Here is a 13,844-nt window from a genome sequence, read left to right on the forward strand (position 1 = left end):
ATCTGTTGGTATCATCTTTAATTTCTTTCATCAGTGTCTTTTAGTTTAATGCATACAGGTCTTTTGTCTCCCTAGGTAGGTTTATTCCTAGGTATTTTATTCTTTTTGTTGCAATGGTAAATGGGAGTGTTTCCTTAATTTCTCTTTCAGATTGTTCATCATTAGTATATAGGAATGCAAGAGATTTCTGTGCATTAATTTTGGATCCTGCAACTTTACCAAATTTATTGATTAACTCTAGTAGTTTTCTAGTGGCATCTTTAGGATTCTCTATGTATAGTATCATGTCAGCTGCAAACAGTGACAGTTTTACTTCTTCTTTTCCAATTTGTATTCCTTTTATTTCTTTTTCTTCTCTGATTTCTGTGGCTAGGACTTCCAAAACTATGTTGAATAATAGTGGTGAGAGTGGACATCCTTGTCTTGTTCCTGATCTTAGAGGAAATGCTTTCAGTTTTTCACCATTGAGAATGATGTTTGCTGTGGGTTTGTCGTATATGGCCTTTATTATGTTGAAGTAGGTTCCCTCTATGCCCACTTTCTGGAGAGTTTTTATCATAAATGGTTGTTGAATTCTGTCAAAAGCTTTTTCTCTGTCTATTGAGATGATCATATGGTTTTCTTCAATTTGCTAATATGATGTATCACATTGATTGATTTGCGTATATTGAAGAATCCTTGCATCCCTGGGATAAATCCCACTTGATCATGGTGTATGATCCTTTTAATGTGTTGTCGGATTCTGTTTGCTAGTATTTTGTTGAGGATTTTTGCATCTATATTCATCAGTTGTTGGTCTGTAATTTTCTATTTTTGTAGTGTCTTTGTCTGGCTTTGGTATCAGGGTGATGGTGGCCTCGTAGAACTAGTTTGGGAGTTTTTCTTCCTCTGCAGTTTTTTGGAAGAGTCTGAGAAGGATGGGTGTTAGCTCTTCTCTAAATGTTTGACAGAAGTCACCTGTGAAGCCATCTGGTCCTAGACTTTTGTTTGTTGGAAGATTTTTAAGCACAGTTTCAATTTCATTCCTCGTGATTGGTCTGTTCATATTTTCTATTTTTTCCTGGTTCAGTCTTGGAAGGTTATACCTTTCTAAGAATTTGTCCATTTCTTCCAGGTTGTCCATTTTATTGGCATAGAGTTTCTTGTAGTACTCTCTTAGGATGCTTTGTATTTCTGCAGTGTCTGTTGTAACTTCTCCTTTTTCATTTCTAATTTTATTGATTTGAGTCCTCTCCCTCTTTTTCTTGATGAGTCTGGCTAATGGTTTATCAATTTTCTTTATCTTCTCAAAGAACCAGCTTTTAGTTTTATTGATCTTTGCTATTGTTTTCTTTGTTTCTGTTTCATTTATTTCTGCTCTGATCGTTATGATTTCTTTCCTTCTAACTTTTGGTTTTATTTGTTCTTTCTCTAGTTCCTTTAGGTGTAACGTTAGATTGTTTATTTGAGATTTTTCTTGTTTCTTGAGTTAGGCTTGTATAGCTATAAACTTCCCTCTTAGAACTGCTTTTGCTGCATCCCATAGGGTTTGGATTGTCGTGTTTTCATTGTCATTTGTCTCTCGATATTTTTTGATTTCTTCAGTGATTTAGTAACGTATTGTTTATTTATTGGTTATTTAGTAACGTATTGTTTTGCCTACATATGTTTGTGTTTTTTACGTTTTTTCCCTGTATTTGATTTCTAATCTCATAGCATTGTGGTCAGAAAAGATGCTTGATATGATTTCAATTTTCTTAAATTTACTGAGGCCTGATTTGTGACCCAAGACGTGATCTATCCTGGGGAATGTTCCGTGTGCACTTGAGAAGAAAGTGTAATCTGCTGTTTTTGGATGGAATGCCCTATAAATATCAATTAAATCTGTCTTGTCTATTGGTTCATTTAAAGCTTCTCTTTCCTTATTTATTTTCATTTTGGATGATCTGTCCCTTGGTGTAAGTGAGGTGTTAAAGTCCCCCACTATTACTGTTCTACTGTTGATTTCCTCTTTCATACCTGTTAACAGTTGCCTTATGTATTGAGGTGCTCCTATGTTGGGTGCATATCTATTTATAATTGTCATATCTTCTTCTTGGATTGATCCCTTGATCATTACATAACGTCCTTCCTTGTCTCTTGTAACATTCTTTATTTTAAACTCTATTCTATCTGATATGAGTATTGCTACTCCTGCTTTCTTTTGATTTCCATTTGCATGGAATATCTTTTTCCATCCCCTCACTTCCAGTCTCTATGTGTCCCTAGGTCTGAAGTGTGTCCCTTGTAAACAGCATATATATGGGTCTTGTTTTTGTATCCATTCAGTGAGCCTGTGTCTTTTGGTTGGAGCATTTAATCCATTCACATTTAAGGTAATTATTGATATGTATGTTCCTATGACCATTTTCTTAATTGCTTTAGGTTTGTTTTTGTAGGTCCTTTTCTTCTCTTGTGTTCCCCACTTGGAGAAGTTCCTTTAGCATTTGTTGTAGAGCTGGTTTGGTGGTGCTGAGTTCTCTTAGCTTTTGCTTCTCTTTAAAGCTTTTGATTTCTCCATGGAATCTGAATGAGATCCTTGCCAGGTCGAGTAATCTTGTTTGTAGGTTCTTCCCTTTCATCACTTTAAGTATATCATGCCACTCCCTTCTGGCTTGTAGAGTTTCTGCTGAGAAATCAGCTATTAACCTTATGGGAGTTCCCTTGTATGTTGTCATTTTTCCCTTGCTGCTTTCAGTAAGTTTTCTTTGTCTTTAATTTTTGCCAACTTGATAACTCTTGTCTCGGCGTGTTTCTCCTTGGGTTTATCTTGTATGGGACTCTCTGTGCTTCCTGGACTTGGGTGGCTATTTCCTTTCCCATGTTAGGGAAGTTTTCGACTATAATCTCTTCAAATATTTTCTCTGGTCCTTTCTCTCTCTCTTCTCCTTCTGGGACCACTATAATGCAAATAATGGTGCATTTAATGTTGTCCCAGAGGTCTCTTAGGCTGTCTTCATTTCTTTTCATTCTTTTATCTTTATTTAGTTCCACTGCAGTGAATTCCACCATTCTGTTTTCCAGGTCCTTTTCTGTTCTTCTGCCTCAGTTATTCTGCTATTGATTCCTTCTAGTCCATTTTTCATTTCAGTTATTGTACTGTTCATCTCTGTTTGTTTGTTCTTTAATTCTTCTAGATCTTTGTTAAACATTTCTTGCATCTTCTCGATCTTTGCCTCCATTCTTTTTCCGAGGTCCTGGATCATCTTCACTATCATTATTGAGTTCTTTTTCTGGAAGATTGCCTATCTCCATTTCATTTAGCTGTTTTTCTGGGGTTTTATCTTCTTCTTTCATCTGGTACATAGCCCTCTGCCTTTTCATCTTGTCTATCTTTCTGTGAATGTGTGTTTTGTTGCACAGGCTGCAGGACTGTAGTTCTTCTTGCTCCTGCTGTCTGCCCTCTGGTGGATGAGGCTGTCTAAGAGGGTTGTGGAACTTTACTGATGGGAGGGACTGGTGGTGGGTAGAGCTGGCTGTTGCTCTGGTGGACACAGCTCAGTAAAACTTTAATCTGCTTGTCTGCTGATGGTGATGGGTGGGGCTGGGTTCCCTCCCTGTTGGTTGTTTGGCCTGAGGTGACCCAACACTTGAGCCTACCCGGGCTCTTTGGTGGGGCTAATGGTGGACTCTGGGAGGGCTCATGCCAAGGAGCACTTCCCAGAACTTCTGCTGCCAGTGTCTTTGTCCCTTGGTGAGCCACAGCTGCCCCCTGCCTCTGCAAGAGACCCTCCAACACTAGCAGGTAGGTCTGGTTAAGTCTCCTATGGGGTTACTGCTCCTTCCCCTAGGTCCTGATATGCGCACTACTTTGTGTGTGCCCTCCAAGAGTGGAGTCTCTGTTTCCCACTGTCCTGCAGAAGTCCTGCATTTAGATCCAGCTAGACTTCTTAGTCTGATTCTCTAGGAATTCCTCCTCCAGTTGCCAGACCCCCAGGTTGGGAAGCCTGACGTGTGGCTCAGAAGCTTCACTCCAGTGGGTGGACTTCTGTGATCTAAGTGTTCTCCAGTCTGTGAGTCACCCACCCAGCAGTTATGGGATTTGATTTTACTGTGATAGCACCCCTCCTACCATCTCATTGTGGCTTCTCCTTTGTCTTTGCATGTGGAGTATCTTTTTTGGTGAGTTCCAGTGTCTTCCTGTCTATGCTTATTCAGCAGTTAGTTGTGATTCTGGTGTTCTCAAAAGAGGGGGTGAGAGCATGTCCTTCTACTCCACCATCTTCAGCGAACCCTCGAAACATAATTTTTTGAATTTTAATTGTGAAAAAGAAATTAATTTCTAATGCAATGCAATGAATTTTAAGTAAACTTTTGACTACAAGTGTTGATACATATTGGAGTAAGCAAGAGAGGAAGAGTTTTATACGTTTCTTCAGTCTTAAAAAGGTACTTGGCTCTAAAAGATTGAGTCACTTTTATATGGTTTACTTCCTTTGTTGTTATATTTTTAAATAATTGGCAATCTATATGTTCTATCTGCATGTATTTTAAATTTTCTTTTTAGTTTTTTTGTTGAGCAATGATAAGTCTTTAGACTTCCATATTATGTAAAAGGAAGAGTTTAACGTTATTTTATAAACACTTAAGATTGGAGCCCAATATATTTCTCCTCTATTGAATGTATTTTTCACTTTCAGATCCTGTTTATTAAGTACTATATTTTTTAATAGCCATATGAACTTTGAAGGAGTGATTTTGTAGTTAGCCCCCCACTTTGCCCTCATATTTACTGAAATTATTCAGAACACTATGTGTTTAAATGCTTCAGTATCTAACTGCTAGTTCTTTTTATTTTTCTGTTTTTAAATATTTATTTTTATATATTGAGAATGTGTATTAAATACGTTTGAGCCATTTTCATATCTGAGAGAAACTTACTATAGTTTCAAACATAAAAAAATTCCAACTGCAGGTGAAATTCTTATTTTATAACATTTCACTTTAAAACTATAGTGATTATATGATTTCATGTTCTAGATCATCACCTTTATTTCTGATCTGATTTTTGTTCAGTGTTAAACAATTTTCACCCTCTAAAATTTACATTGTAGAATAGTATCAAAAAATTTTTATTATATTGCTTTAGTTTAAAATATATTTGCTAAGTTTTCACTAATTTTTCATGACATAAGGAAAGCCCATTAGTTTTCTGCATAGCCGGGTATCATTTTTTTTAAGTCTGGAGTTTTATTACATGTTTGGTTAATGCATTCTTTATGTCATATGTATTATTTTGATACTTTGTCAAAAGCTTTCACACATTGATTCCTTTTCTCTCTCTTCTCAATGTGTATATTTTATTTTTATGACCTACTTGTCCATTTACACTTCATTATAATACTACACTGAAATAATTTCTTAGATTTGTTCTCCACTTAATTGATTTCTATGCTGTCTATTCTATTTACTGCCTAAAATATAAAATTTTGCTCTGCTATCAATATTTTAGTTTTGTTAAAATTATTTTTTAAATCTCACCAATGTATAATAAAAGTTTTACCTATCCCTTTACAATATGAATACCTTTTATTACCCTGAATTGCTTTACTGCACTGGCTAGAAACTGCAGCACAATATTGAGTTAAAGTGCTGAGAGGGGACATCCTTGTGTTGTTACTTATCTTAGAGGAAAAGTACTTAGAATTTCACTGATAATGTATGATATTTGCTTTAGGTTTTTCAGAGATGCCTCTTATTATATTGTGCAAATTTCCTTCTATTGCTAGTTTTCTGAGCATTGCTGTGTGTGTGTGTGTGTGTGTGTGTGTGTATCATATTTTCTCTATCTATGATGGACATTTGGCTTGTTCCCATGTCTTGGCTATTGTAAATAATGCTGCAGTGAACATGCAGGTGCAATTATCTTTTTGAGAGAGTGATTTTCAGTTCTTCAGATAAATACCCAGAAGTGGAATTGATGAATAATATGATAGTTTTTAAATTTTTGAGGATCCTCCAGACTGTTTTCCACGGTCACTATACTAATTTACATTCCCACCAAGAGCGTACAAGAGTTCCCTTTTCTCCACATCCCCAACAACAGATATTTCTTGTCTTTTTGATAATCACAATTCAAACAGGTATGAGGTGATATCTCATTGTGGTGTTGCTTTGTGTTTCCCCGATGAGTAGTGATCTTGAGCACCTTTCATCTATCGGTTAGCCATTTGGGTGTCTCCTCTGGAAAAATGTCTCTTCAGTTCCTCTGCCCATTTTTTATTCAGATTGTTTGTTTTTTTGCTATAAAATTGTATGAGTTCTTTATATAATTTGGATATTAACCCTTTATCAGTTGTATGATTTGAAAATATTTTCTCACATTCCATAGAATAACTTCATTTTGTTAACGGTTTGTTTTGCTGCTCAAGCTTTTTAGTTTGATGTAGTCCCAGTTGTTAGTTTTTGCCAGCTTGCTTTGCTTTTGGTGTCAAATCCAAAAAATCAATGCCTAGACCAGTGTCAAGGAGATTACCTCCTATGTTTTCATCTAGGAGTTAGTTTTATAGTTTCAGGTCTCACATTCAAGTTTTTAATCTGTTTTGAGTTGATTTTTGTGTATGGTGTAATATAATCATCCAATTTCATTCTTTTGCATATGGCTGTCCATTTCTTCCAACACCATTTACTGAAGAGACTGTCCTTGCCCCATTGTATTTTCTTGCCTCCTTTCTTATAAATTAACTGACCATACGTGTTTGGATTTATTTCTGTGTTCTCTATTCTGTTCCATTGATCTATGTGTCTGTTTTTATGTCAATACTATACTGTTTTGATTGCTTTATATTATAGCTTTATAATATAGTTTGAAATCAGGAAGTGTGGTGCATCTAGTTTTATTCTTCCTTCTCAAGGTTGCTTTGGCTATTCTAGTCTCTTGTGTTTCAAAAACAAATTATAGGATTTTATTTCTATTTCTGTGAAAAATACCATTGGAATTTTGTTAGGGATTACATTGAATCTTTAGATTGCTTTGGATAGTATGGAAATTTTAATATTAATTCTTCCAATCTATGACCATTGATTATTGTTATGTGTCTTTGATTTCTTCATTAGTTACTCATACTTTTCAGTCTACAAGTTTGTTACGTCCTTGGTTACATTTATCCCTAAGTTTTTTTATTCTTCTTTTAAAAAATTTATTTTATTGAAGTATAGTTGATTTACAATGTGTCAACTTCTACTGTACAGCAAAGTGATTCAGTAATACATATATATATACATTCTTTTCATATTCTTTTCCATTATAATTTATCACAGGATACTGAATATAGTTCCTTGTGCTATACAGTAAGACCTTGTTGTTTACCCAGTCTATATATAATAGTTTGCATATGCTAATCCCAAACACCCAATCCATCCGTCCCTCACCTTCTTTCCCCCTTGGCAACCACAAGTCTGTTCTCTATGTCTCTGAGTCTGTCTCTGTCTCATAGATAAGTTCATTTGTGTCATGTTTTAGATTCCACATATAAGTGATATCATATGGTATTCGTCTTTCTCTTTATTACTTACTTCACTTAGTATGATCATCTCTAAGTCCATTCATGTTGCTGCAAATGGCATTATTTCATTCTTCTTTATAGCTGAGTAATAGTCTATTGTATATTTGTACCACATCTTCTTTATCCATTCATCTGTTGATGAACATTTAGGTTGTTTCCATGTCTTGGCTATTGTAAACACTGCTGCAATGAACATTGGGGTGCATGTATCTTTTTGAATTACAGTTTTATCCAGATATATGCCCAGAAGTAGGAGTGTAGGATCATACAGCAACTCTATTTTCAGTTTTTTGAGGAACCTCCATACTGTTCTCCATAGTGGCTATACCAATGTACATCCCCACCAACAGTGTAGGAGGGTTCCCTTTTCTCCATACCCTCTCCAGCATTTGTTATTTGTAGACTTTTTAATAACAGCCATTCTGATCAGTGTGAGGTGGTACCTCATTGTAGCTTTGATTTGCCTTTCTCTAATAACTACAGTGTTGAGCATCTTTTCATGTGCCTGTTGGCCATCTGTATGTCTTCTTTGGAGAAATGTCTTCTGCCCCTTTTTCAATTGGGTTATTTGGGTTTTTTTGTTACTGAACTGTAGGAGCTGTTAGTATATTTTGGAAATTAAGTCTTTGTCGTGTCATTTACAAATAGTTTCTCCCAGTTCATAGGTTGGCTTTTCGTTTTGTTTATGGTTTCCTTTGCTGTACAAAAGTTTGTAAGTTTGATTAGATCCCATTTGTTTATTTTTGCTTTTATTTCTATTGCCTTGGGAGACTAACCTAAGAAAATATTGGTATGATTTATGTCAGATACTGTTTTGCCTATACTCTCTTCTAAGAGTTCTGTGGTGTCATGTCTTATATTTAAGTCTTTAAGCCATTTTGAGTTTATTTTTTTGTATGGCGTGAGGGTGTCATTGATTTACATGTAACTGTCCAAGTTTCCCAGTACTGCTTATTGAAGAGACTGTCTTTTCTCCATTGTATATTCTTGACACCTTTGTCAAAGATTAATTGACCGTAGTTGAGTGGGTTTATTTCTGGGCTCTCTATTCTGTTCCATTAATCCATACGTCTATTTTTGTGCCAATATTGCACTGTTCGATTACTGTAGCTTTGTAGTGTTATCTGAAGTCTGGGAAGGTTTTGCCTCCTGCTTGGTTATTTTTTCCCAGTTTTGCTTTGGCAATGCTAGGTCTTTTATGGTTCCATATAAATTTTAGGATTATTTGTTCTAGTTCTGTGAAAAATGTTATCGGTAATTTGATAGGGATCACATTAAATCTGTAGATTGCTTTGGGTAGTATAGCCATTTGAATAATATTAATTCTTCCAACCTAAGAGCACGGGATATTTTCCATTTCTTTGAATCATTTTCAATTTCCTTTATTAATGTTTTATAATTCATAGCATAAAAGTCTTTCACCTCCTTGGTCAAGTTTATTCCTAAGTATTTTTTATGTGATTTTAAAAGAGATTTTTTTAAGTATTCCCTTTCTGACAGTTCATTGTTAGTGTAAAGAAATGCACCCTATTTCTGTATTTTAATCTTGTATCCTGCTACCTTGCTGAATTTGTTTATCAGCTCTAGCAGTTTTTGTGTGGAGTCTTCAGGGTTTTCTATATATGACAGTGTCATGTCATCTGCATATAATGACAATTTTACCTCTTGCCTTCCAATTTGGGTACATTTTATTTTTTTCCTTGTCTGATTGCTGTGTCTAGGACTTGCAGTACCTAGAAGAGAAGTGGTGAGAGTGGGCATCCTTGTCTTCTTCCAGATTTTAGCAGGAAGGCTTTCAGCTTTTCACCATTGAGTATTAGATTGGTTGTTGGTTTGTCATAAATAGTTTTTATTATTTTGAGATATGTTCCCTCTATATACACTTTCATAAGGGTTTTTATCATGAATGGATGTTGAATTTTATCAAATGCTTTTTCTTCATCTCTTGAGATGATCATGTGGGTTTTATCCTTTCTTTTGTTGATGTGTATCACATTGACTGATTTGCCTATGTTGAACCAGCCTTGTGATCCTGGGATGAATCCAACTTGGTCGTGGTGCATGACCTTTTTTTATGTTGTCAGATTCTGTTTGCTAATATTTTGTTGACAAATTTTGCATCTATATTCATAAAAGATATTGATATATAATTTTCTTTTTTGGTAATGTCTTTGTCTGGTTTTGGTATCAGGGTGATGGTAAATTTATAGAATGTCTTTGGGAGTGATTTTTTCTCTTCAGTCCTTTGGAAGAGTTTGAGAAGGATCAGTACAAGTTCTTCTTTGTATGTTTTCTAGAATTCACCTGTGAAGCCATCTGGTCCTGGACTTTTGTTTTTAGGGAGTTTTTTTAAAATTACAGATTCTGTCTCACTTCTAGTGATCAGTTTGTTCAAATTATCTGTTTCCTCTTGAATCAGTTTTCGTGGGCAGTATATTTCTAGAAATTTGTCCATTTCTTCTAGGTTGTCAAATTTGTTGACATATAATTGTTCAAAGTATTCTCTCATGGTTTTTTGTATTTCTGCAGTATCAGTTATTATTTCTCCTTTTTCATTTCTTATTTTGTTTATATGGGTCCTCTCTCTTTTATTCTTGGTGAACCTGGCCAGAGGTTTGTCAATTTTGTTTACCCTTTCAAAGAACCAGATCTTGGTTTTATTGTTTTTTTCCATTGATTTTTGAATGCCTATTTATTTCCTGTCTGATTTTTATTATTTCCTTCCTTCTGCTGACCTTAGGTTTTGTTTGTTCTTCTTTTTCTGATTCTTTTAGTTTGTAGCTTAGATTGTTTATTTGAGATTTTTCTTGTCTTCTGAGGAAGACCTGTATCACTATGAACTTCACTCTTATGACTGCTGTATCCCATAGATTTTGTATGGTTGTGTTTTTCTTTTTTTTGTTATAATTATAAATGAGATTATTTTCTTAATTTCTCTTACTAATAGTTCATTATTAGTGTATAAAACTGGAACCTATTTTTGTGTATTCATTTTGTATCTCCTGCAACTTTACTGAATTTATTAGTTCTAACAGTTTTTTGATAGAGTCCTCAGGGTTTTCAATATGTAATATCATGTCATCTGCAAAAAGTGACACTTTTACTTCTTCTGTTATCATTTGGAAGTATTTTATTTCTTTTTCTTGCCTAATTGCTCTGGCTAAGAATTGCAGCGCTATCTTGAATAAAAGTGGCAAGAGTGGGGATACCTGTCTTGTTCCTGATCTTAGAGGAAAAGCTTTCAATTTTTCACCATTGAATATGATGTTATCTACAGGCTTGTCATATATGTTCTCTGTTATGTTGAGGTATGTTCCCTGTTTACTCATTTTATTACGAGTTTTTTTAATCATAAATGGATGCTGAATTTAGTCAAATGGTTTGTCTGCATATATTGAGTTGATTATATTATTTTTAGGCTTCAAATTGTTAATCTTGTATATCATGTCAATTGATCATGGAAAATAAACCATACTTGCATTCCTGGAATATATTCCTCTTAATCATGGTATATGATCCTTTAAAGTATTATTAAATTTGGTTGGCTAATATTTTGTTAAGGATATTTACATCTATGATTATTGAGAATATTGGCCTGTAATTTGATATTTTTAAATTTAATTTTTATTTTATATTAGAGTATAGTTGATTTACAATGTTGTGTTAGTTTCAGATGTACAGCAAAGTGATTGTTATACATATACATATATCCATTCTTTTTCAGATTCTTTTACCATACAAGTTATTACAGAATATTGAGTAGAGTTCCCTGTGCTGTACAGTAGGTCTTTGTTGATTATCTATTTTGTATATAGTAATGTGTATAAGTTAATCCTAAACTCCTAATTTATCCCTCCCCCCACATTTCCCCTTTGGTAACCGTAAGTTTGTTTTCAATGTTTGTGAGTCTGTTTCTGTTTTGTAAATAAGCTCAATTGTATTATTTTTTTAGATTCAACATATAAGTGATATCGTATGATATTTGTATTTCTCTCTCTGACTTACTTCACTTAGTATGATAATCTCTAGGTCCATCCATGTTGTTGCAAAAGGCATTATTTCATTCTTCTTTATAGCTGAGTAATAGTCATTGTATGTGTGTGTATATATATATGTGTGTGTGTGTGTGTGTGTGTGTGTGTGTATATATATATATATATATATATATATATCACAACTTCTTTAACCATTCCTCTGTCGATAGACATTTAGGTTGCTTCCAGGTCTTGGCTATTGTAAATAGTGCTGCAGTGACTACTGGGGTACGTGTATCCTTTCAAATCATGGTTTTCACTGGATATATGCCCAGGAGAGTGATGGCTGGATCATATGATAGTTCTATTTTTAGTTTTTAAGGAATCTTCATCCTGTTCTCCATAGTGGCTGTACCAATTTACATTCCCACCAACAGTGCAAGAAGGTTCGTTTTTCTCCACACCCTCTCCAGCATTTATTGTTTGTAGACTTTTTGATGATGGCCATTCTGACCAGTGTGCAGTGATACCTCACTGTAGTTTTGATTTGCATTTCTCTAATAATTAGCAATGTTAAGCATCTTTTCATGCACCTCTTGGACATCTGTATGTATTCTTTGGAGAAGTTTGTATTTAGATCTTCCATCCATTTTTTGATTGTTTTTTTTTTGTTTTTTGTTACAGAGCTGCATGAGCTGTTTGTAAATTTTGGAGACTAATCCCTTGTTGGTCGCATCATTTGCAAATCTTTTCTCCCATTCTGTGTATTGTCTTTTTTTGTTTATGGTTTCCTTTACTGTGCAAAAGCTTTTAAGTTTAATTAGGTTCCATTTGTTTTCTTTTGTTTTTATTTTCATTACTCTAGGAGATGTATTCAAAAAGATCTTGCTGCAACTGTGTCAAAGAGTTTAGTTAGGTCCCATTCGTTTATTTTTGTTTTCATTTACATTAGGAGGTGGGTCAAAAAAGATCTTGCTGTGATTTATGTCACAGAGTGTTCTGCCTATGTTTTCCTCTAAGAGTTTCCTAGTGTCTAGTCTTACATTTAGGTCTTTAATCCATTTTGAGTTTATTTTTGTGTATGGTGTGAGGGAGGGTTCTAATTTCATTCTTTTACATGTAGCTGTCCAGTTTTCCCAACACCACTTATTGAAGAGACTGTCTTTTCTCCATTGTATATCCTTGTCTCCTTTGTCATAGATTAGCTGACCATAGCTGCATGGGCTTATCTCTGGGCTTTGTATCCTGTTCCATTGATCTGTATTTCTGTTTTTGTGCCAGTATCATACTGTTTTGATTACTGTAGCTTTGTAGTACAGTCTGAAATCAGGGAGCCTGATTCCTCCAGCTCTGTTTTTCTTTCTCAATATTGCTTTGACTATCCGGGGTCTTTTGCGTCTCCATGCAAATTGTAAAATTGTTTGTTCCAGCTCTATGAAAAATGCCATTGGTAATTTGATAGGGATTGCATTGAATCTGTAGATTGCCTTGGGTAGTATATTTATTTTGACAATATTCATTCTTCTAGTCCAAGAACATGGTATATCTTTCCATCTGTCTGTGTCATCTTTGAAAACTGTGAGACATTGATGAAAGAAATCAGAGTACAGGTCTTTTACCTCCTTAGGTAGCTTTATCCCTAGGTATTTTATTCTTTTTGATGTGAAGGTAAGTCGAATTGTTTCTTTAATTTCTCTTTCTAATTCTTTCATTGTTAGTGTATAGAAATGCAACAGATTTCTATGTATTAATTTTGTATCCTGCAGCTTTACCAAATTCATTCATGAGCCCTAGTTTTCTGGTAGCATCTTTAGGATTTTCTATGTATAGCATCATGTCATCTGTAAACAATTACTGTTTTACTTCTTCATTTCCAATTTGGATTCCTTTTATTTCTTTTTCTTCTCTGATTGCTGTGGCTAGGACTTCCAAAACTATGTTGAAAAAGAGTGGCAAGAGTGGATATCCTTGTCTTGTTACTGATCTTAGAGGAAATGCTTTCAGCTTCTCACCATTGAGTAAGATGATAGCTGTAGGTTTGTCATACATGGTCTTTATTATGTTGAGGTAGGTTCCCTCTATGCCCACTTTCTAGAGAGTTTTTATCATAAATTGGTGTTGAATTTTGTTGAAAGCTTTTTCTGCATTTAATGAGTTGATCCTATAATTTTTATTCTTTAATTTGTTGATGTGGTGTATCACACTGGTTGATTTGAGGATATTGAAAAATCCTTGCATCCCTCGGATAAATCCAACTTGATCATGGTGTACAATCCTTTTAATGTATTGTTGGATCCATTTTGCAAATCATATTAATATGATTTTTGCATATTAATATTGTATCCTG

Source organism: Monodon monoceros, unplaced genomic scaffold (assembly GCF_005190385.1).
Source record: "Monodon monoceros isolate NGI ecotype Baffin Bay Population unplaced genomic scaffold, NGI_Narwhal_1 Super_Scaffold_2, whole genome shotgun sequence".
Classification (NCBI taxonomy): Eukaryota; Metazoa; Chordata; class Mammalia; order Artiodactyla; family Monodontidae; genus Monodon; species Monodon monoceros.